The sequence below is a fragment of the Hipposideros armiger genome, unplaced genomic scaffold, assembly GCF_001890085.2.
Source record: "Hipposideros armiger isolate ML-2016 unplaced genomic scaffold, ASM189008v1 scaffold_27, whole genome shotgun sequence".
NCBI lineage: Eukaryota > Metazoa > Chordata > Mammalia > Chiroptera > Hipposideridae > Hipposideros > Hipposideros armiger.
This window is the reverse complement of record NW_017731377.1, coordinates 2,369,357-2,377,566: the sequence shown is the minus strand read 5'-3', so window position 1 is coordinate 2,377,566 and position 8,210 is coordinate 2,369,357. Positions and strand designations below refer to the sequence as shown.

Here is an 8,210-nt window from a genome sequence, read left to right as displayed (position 1 = left end):
ATAGGTTTCAAGTGTATAAATCTATAATACATCATCTATATATCACATTGTGTGTTCACCACCCAGAGTCAGTTCTCCTTCCATCACCATATATTTGACCCCCTTTACCCTCTTGTACAACCCCCCTCTCCCCTTACTCTCTGGTAACCACTAAACTATTATCTGTGTCTGTGAGTTTGTGTTTCTTTATTTGTTTGTCTTGTTCCTTTGTTGGAAAGTCCCCCACTTTAATGGAGTTAGTAAACCTATACTTTTCCAAATAACATAGTAAAAGAATAACTGCATGTGATGATTTCCACACTCAATTCATTATGGACTCATCAAAACACAATAACTTGTATTAATAGTAGAAATTTATTTAATGACCAGCATCCTAGTCATGCTTTTAAAAAAAATTAAGAGAGGTAACACTATAGAAAGGTAGCACTAAATTACTGATTTAAATGAGAAAACTTCCCAAATCAACACAGATTGACACAGTATTTGATTAACAATTTCACATAAGTGCTCTGCTTTTTTAACAAAAAAAATTTTTTAATCATTATAAACTTTCATGTGATAAATCACTGTTCCCCAAAAAGACCATTTTTCTGAGTTCTGCTACTGAATATAATGAATGAGGAAAGAGAGAGACAGACAAAGGCAGGGAAAGAGGGAACAACAAACAAAGAAACTCACAAAAATAGCATTCCATTCAACTAGCAAACATGGTGCTCATACAGTACTGGATTCCTGTCACGAAAACTAAGACCCATCTCCCAAGAATGCACGTACTACACACACCAAAAATGGTGACTCACACTTCCCTGAGCTCCAAACAAAGGACCCTCATTTCCTACCATGAGTTTCTGAACTGTCCACAACTGCTACTTGTGGCCAATTTCTAGATGTAAACAAGATTAGTGCCTCACTCAAGTTTTATATGGCACTAGTAAGTCATATATAATTAAGATCTTGGGTAGAACAACAGTTGGCAAAATAATATATGCCTCCTACTTCTACAGTCACTAGATTTGTTAGATTTGATGTCACAGCTGAAAGAAAAATTAGAAGTTTACTGAAATTCTCGACACTTGTTAATATTCTACTTTAAAGATTCAGAGCAGCAATAACCAAAAAGCAATGTGCATAATGTTACATATCATACAAAAATGTATTTTCTCAAATGCGAGGGGAAATATACTAACCAAAAATAGGTTAACAGTTAAATATAATAGAGCCAAATGATGAAATTTGATGCAGTTAAAAGTTACTGTTGTGATAATAATGCAACATGGAAATATGTATAAGATTATATCAGTATTATCTAAAGCTAAATTTACAAAGAGAAAATAATTATGTGCATGTTTTTATTACAACTATGAAAAAATATTCATACCAAAATAGACTAGAAGGAAATACACAAAGTTATAACCATGATTGTATTACCGTGGTGAGAATATAGAAATGTTTTTTCATGTTTCAAGCTTTTCTGTAATAGATTCATATTACTTTACAAATTAAAAATGTATACACTTTTTAAAGGAAAGCAAAGAATTCAAAGAAAAACATAAGCATATGCATTATTTGAGTTACACACTGCTATTGATAGATACCATTTTTTCCTGCTTGCAAGGGAACTGTTTGCTGCTGGTGAATGTAACTATTTACTGAGTACTTATAAAAACTGAGTATCTTCAAGTGTTTGGAACAAGGACTCACTATTCATTTTACTTCATTGCATTCCTGGGATGAAGGAATTATATTAGTCAGGGTTCCCCAGAGAAACAGAACCAATAGGATATATGTAAACATATATATATAGAGAGGTTTATTATGAGGAATTGGCTCCCACAATTATGGAGGTTCAGAAGTCCCATGATCTCCAAACTGCTAGCTGGAGACCTAGGAAGCCAGTACAATAATTCCAGTCCAAACCCAATGGTCTGAAAACCAGGAGCACCAATGTTCAAGGGCAGGAGAAGATGGATGTCCCAGCCCGAAGAGAAAGAGTAAATTCACCCTTCTGCTGCCATTTTATTCCACACAGGCCCTCAATGGATTGAATGTTGCCCACCCATGTTGGTGAGGGAGGTCTTCTTTACTCAGTCTATTGATTTAAATGCTCATCTCTTCCAGAAACATCCTCAAAGATCCATCCAAAAATGATGTTTTACCAGCTATCTGAGCATCCCTTAGCCCGCTCAAGTTGACACATAAAATCAACCATCACAGGAACAATAACAGGAAATCTCTGGAAAAGGACAGGTAAAAAGTGAACTGGGCAGCAGTACTACACATAAAAGGTCACAAATGCACCCAGGAGTTGTGCAGTGTGCCAAGCTGAAGGCGCTCTAGTGCCACAAGTTCGGAGGTCTATAGGGTTCGTTAAATAAAATTTCTGTATCGTACAATGACCCCCATCGACGGTACCAGAGTACTGCAAGCCTTCAGTATTCTATGCACAGGGTACACGATGGGCTAGTTTAGCAGCCAGCCTCCCTGACCACTGTCTATAGTCCCACGCAGATGGCCCCAGACTATATCCTTTATATCTATATACTCATGGTAAAGATTTATAAAATTTAAATGATCTTGGCCAAACCAAACAAAATACTTGCTGCGAGTAGAGAGATATTTAATCTCCTTTTGGTGTTTAACAGGAATAAAAAAAAGAACCCTGCTAGAGGAAGTAACACCCACCTCCAATCTCCTCTGGGAGTGGGGGAGGGGGGCGGGGGCGGCACGTGTGGCTAAAATAAAAACCTCAGGGACCTGGTGTATAATCAATGTCAAAATTTCTGGAGAAAAGGGCCGGCCGAGTGGCGCGATGGTTAAGAGCTGGCTTGGGACGCCAGAGGGCCCTGGTTCGGATCCCACATGTGAGGGACAGTGACACTGCCCTCTACAAAAAAAAAAAAAAAAAAATTCTGGAGAAGAATTTAACTTAGGATAGGGGTTGTTGTAAGAATAAAACTCCTTGAAGCAGTCAAATGTTTTATCTAGTGCCTTCCAGTATAACCTAAGCATTCTATTATTTGGTTTTGTGTGTGTGTGTGTGTGTGTGTGTGTGTGTGTAAACAAAGAAAACAGGTTTATTTATGGCAGAATTCTTAGAATTTACAATTGCCTAGTCAATATACATATCATCAAAGAAGATAGAGTATACACTATTTTCTTTAAAATATTTTATATTTTTAATGTTTTATTATAAAGTAAAACACAAATACAGAAAAACCACACAAAAGAAATGCACACATCAATGATTATTAGGTTAACATCCTTGTAGCCACCACTCTGGTCAAGATACAGAACTTTGCCATCCACCCCAGAAACCCCTCTTTGCATTATACCCCAATCCCAACTCCTTTCCTCCCCACAAAAGTAACCACTGTCTGACTTTTATAGTAATCACTTCCTTATGTATCTTTATATTTTTATCGCTCAAGTTGTCCATCCTAGTACTATAGCTTGGTCTTGCTAATTTTTAAAAATTTGATATGTCTTTAAGTTCTTTTAATGGACAAGTTCCCTCTGCATTCTTTTCCTTTTAATCTATCCATTGAAGAAAACATGGGCCACTTGATCTGCAGTTTCCCAGTGTGGAGTTTGTCATTTGCATTCTCGTGGTGCAATTCAACTTGTTCCTTTATCCTCAGTATTTCCTGCAAATTTGCAGCTGGAGCCAGAGGCTTATCAGACTCAGATTTCATCCTTTGGCAAAACTATAGGTGGTACTACATTCTTTTTTTTTAACTTAAAAGAAAATATTTCCAGTTTTACTGAGATATAACTGAGATACTGTGTAAGTTTAAGGTATAAAACATAATGATCTGTCACACATATATACATATTATGAAATTATTACAATAAGGTTAATTAACACATCCATCACAAGAAGGCTAGTTTCTTTAAATGAGAAAAGCCATTTCAAGATCATGACGTGGGAACTTGTGATGCTTATCGCAGAGTACCCAGCCAAGGGACACCAAGAGACCACGTGGCTGAAATTGTTCATCAAAATCCAAGTCCTGTCAGACCCACCAAATCCTAATGGAACAGGCGTGCAGCAAGAAGCCATCATAAAATAGCAGTCGTACATTAGGAATCATTCATGAAGAGAGCCTGAGGGCGTGAGCCAGCCGCATGACTGGGGAGCCCGTCTCCCACAGCATCCATCAGGGTTGCACCAACCACTCCCTTAGTTCACACCTGTGGCTGTATGGGGATTCTATACACTCAGCTGAAGGACAACAAAAAGACTGGAGTTCTGTTTTATGATTGTTTGATTTATTACATACAGATACAAGCCAAAAATGCATAGCAGCCTCTGTGGTCTCACTCAGGCGTGGCCATAAAAGATAACGGTAAAGGAAAATCTCCCAACTGGTGACCTTCACGCAGTGCACTAGTTATCCACTTCACAGCAAGGAAACGTTGCCCAACTGTAGACCATACGAGTATGTGAATTCATAGGCAGTCGCCAATGGCTTAGCCGGATGGCGAGAATCCAGAAACAGAATGACTGAAAGATCAGGAACAAGGGAATCTGAGGTAGAAGCACATGGATGGATACACAGGAGTGAGTGTGCAACATAAAGATACTTGCCTCACATGTTAATGCCGACCATCAACCAAGAAAGGGCATCCACCAAGAAAGAGGCACCAAACAACAAAGCTGACAAAATGACCTGGCTGGTGGACATCAGCCAGCCCATTTCACTGGCCACACATGGGCACAATAATGGACACTCCACCTTACCAAGTCTTATCCACTATTGCCGCCACCAAATGTCCAACCTTCTAACATCTCCAAGGGCCTTGCATAGCAGTTTCTCAAGGGGATCAAGCGACCACTAGGTGGCAAGGGGGAGATGCTGGGCTTCTTCCTTGCTGAAAAGGCCAGTGGTTTGTTGTCAAAGTAACAGACACATAATCCACGTATGGGTCTCACTTTCCCACCTCCAGAATTTCAGCCAGATACTATCCCATAGAAGATTGCCTCAAACCAGGGGACCCAGTTTACAGCACAGAAGATGCTGCAGTGGGCCCATGACTAGAGTTTCCACATATCTTATAATATTCCACCCCACCCAGAAGCTGCCATCCTGACAAAGCACTGCAACAGCCCAGAGGTACAGCTGTCGCACCAGTTCAGAGTAATTCTCTGGGAGATTGGGGTCATATCTTTGAGAACACTGAATATGCACCGAATCAAGGACCCCAACAGTATTGGGGCACCATGTCCCCCAAAAGAAGAATACATGTATTAGGAAAACAATGAGTGGAAACAGAACTGGCTCTATTTATCATCATCCTGGTGACATATTAGTGGACTTTGTACTCCCTGTCCCACAACTCTTTGCTCTGCAGTTAGAGGTCCTGGTGCCCAGACGGGTACACGTTTATCAGAGAACACAGCAGGAGTCCACTGAATTGTATGCTGCAGCTGTTCCCTGGGCACTCTGGGGTCCTGTGTCCAGGGACAAACAGGCAGACAGAGTTTACAGGCAGAGCTGACCCAAAAGAAATGTAGGAGATCTCTGTTGGGCCTTGCAAACACTTGGTGTTAGAAGTTACATAAATATTTGCCAATCGTATGGATTTAAAAATTGTAACTTATTGTGATTTTAACATTACTTGGCTAATTACCAGTTAGGTTGAGCATCTTTTCATACTGTATATTGGTCATTCATGCTTGCACTTTTGTAAATTGCTTTTGTTCATTTTTCTGTTAGGTTAATATATTTTCCTTGTTGATTTGTTGGAGTTTTTATATATTCCGAATATTAATTTTTTTGTCAATTTTATGTTTGCACATATCATTTTGTGTCTGATTTGCCTTTTACCTTCACTTAAGAGGCCTATTGTCATGCAGATGTTTTGAATTTTAATTGGGGTTAAATTTCTGTACATTTTCCTTTTTTTGACTTTTAAAAGTTTTATCTCCTTCTTAGAAAGTACCAATTATCTTTTCAAAAATTTTAAATTTAACTATCAACCTTTGTCATCAATTACGAGAAAGTCAAGATTTCCTAGCTCTTTTTGTAACTTTTATTAAATTTTCAAGGTGACATTCATTAGTAAAATTATATAGGTTTCAAGTGTATAAATCTATAATACATCATCTACATATCATATTGTGTGTTCACCGTCCAAAGTCAATTCTTTTTCTATCACCATATATTTGACCCCATTTACCCTCTTCTACCACCCCTCTCCCCTCTTACCTTCTGGTAACCACTAAACCACTGTCTGTGTCTGTGAGTTTTTATCTGTCTTGTTCATTTGTTGCTTTCAGTTTTATATGCCACATAAGTGAAGTCATATGGTTCTAAACTTCTTCTGACTTATTTCACTTAGCATGATAATCTCAAGATCCACCCATGTTGTCACAAATGACAGTATTTCATCTTTTCTTATGGCCAAGTAATATTCCATTGCATATAAGTACCACATCTTCTTTATCCAATCATCTATCGAAGGGCACTTCGGCCGTTTCCATGTCTTGGTCACCATGAATAATGCTGCAATGAACATAGCAGTACATATACTTTATGGATTGATGTTTTCAGGTTTTTGGGGTAGATACCCAGAAGAACTTTTTGTGTGTCATGCATAAGAACTCTTTCAATACACTAAAGTTATAAAGATAGTATCCTATATTTTCAGAAGTTTTAAAGTTTTGATCTTCATTTTACATTGCTAATTCATCTGGAAATAATTTTTTGTGAATGATATGAGGTACAGATTCAATTTAATTTTTTTCTATATAACCAAGTATCAAAATAAATTATTAGTTATTAATCCATTCTTTTGCCATTTATCTCTAATGTTATCTCTAGTAGGTCATTATGAATGGTCCTATTTCTGGGCTACCTAGTATGCTCCATTCATTTGTCTAGTCCTGCTACTTTTCTTCACTGATTTATGCAGCAAACATTTATTTATTCATTGCCTACTACGTACTAAGTGCTCTAGGCAGTTGGAATACACGAGCGAACAAAACAAAGATCCTACCTTCTTCTAGTGCTTACACTCTAGTGGTGAAAGGTGGATAATAAGCACTAAAAATAATAAAGAAGTACATGAGGTAACAAGGTAGATGATATAAAGACCTTTTTTTTTTTTTTTTTTTATGTAGAGCAGGGTCAGAGCGATCAGGAGTGCTGGGGAGGGTACAATGTTAAATAAGGTGTTTAAGGCGAGCCTCAAAGAGATGGTGACTTCAAACAAAGACTTGAACACAGTGAGGCAGTCACCCATTCAGATAGCTGGGGTACAGGTGATCAAGGCAGAGGAAACAGTCGCTACAAAAGCACCAAGAATATGCCTGTTTAAGGGGCGGGCAAGAAGCCAGTGTGGCCTGGGTGGAGTGAGTATGAAAAAGTCGTGGGACATTATCAATAATCCTATCATGTAGGGCCCTGTGGGCTACTGTAAGGACTTGGGGTTTTACTCTGAGTGAAATGGATAGCCATTGTTGAGTTTTGAGCAGGAGAAGGATCACATAACATGTTTTACAACAATAACTCCGGCTTTCCTCTGCAGAGAAGAGACCGAAGTAGACCAAACACAGAAGCAAGGAATGGTTAGACCAGGTGGTAGCAAAGGAAGTCACAAGTCATGATCGGATTTTGGATCTATTTTGACAATAGAGCCAAAAGGAGTCCCTAACAGATTGGAAGCAAGGTTTGAGAGAGCATCAAGGATGATGCTTAAGATTATTGGCCTGAGTACAGAACACAGAGGGTGGAACAGGTTTATAGGGAAAGTCAGAGGTTGTAATCACTCTAATTTTAATGAATCATAGTATATCTAGTAGAGCAAATCTTCTTAGACTTCTTCAAAATTTGCTATTTGTGGCCCATTACTATTCCAAATTTAGTGTAGTACTAGCTTGTCAAGTTCCATAAAATATCCAGTTAAGACTTTTATTATAGTTACATTGAATTTATAGATTAATTTGAAAATATTTTGTCATATTAATAATATTGAGTCTCTCCATCAATGAACATAATATAGCTGTGCACTTATTCATGTCTCCTTGGATGTCCGGCCTTCCATACCATGGTATCATTTTCTACATAAAACTCTTATACGTTTTTATTACATATAGTTCTATGTATCCTGTGATTTGTGTTGCTTCTCTACACATTTTTTTCTAAAACACTTTTTTACTGCTTATAGCTGGGATATTAAAACCCCATTGATTTTAGTATGCTTTCCAT

At 38.0% G+C, this 8,210-nt stretch overlaps 1 protein-coding gene across 5 annotated transcripts in view; it reads right to left on the bottom strand.

The window, feature by feature from the left end:
* Positions 1-8,210, bottom strand: part of MSRA (methionine sulfoxide reductase A) — a 375,212-nt gene that overhangs the window by 201,917 nt on the left and 165,085 nt on the right. The window lies entirely within an intron of this gene.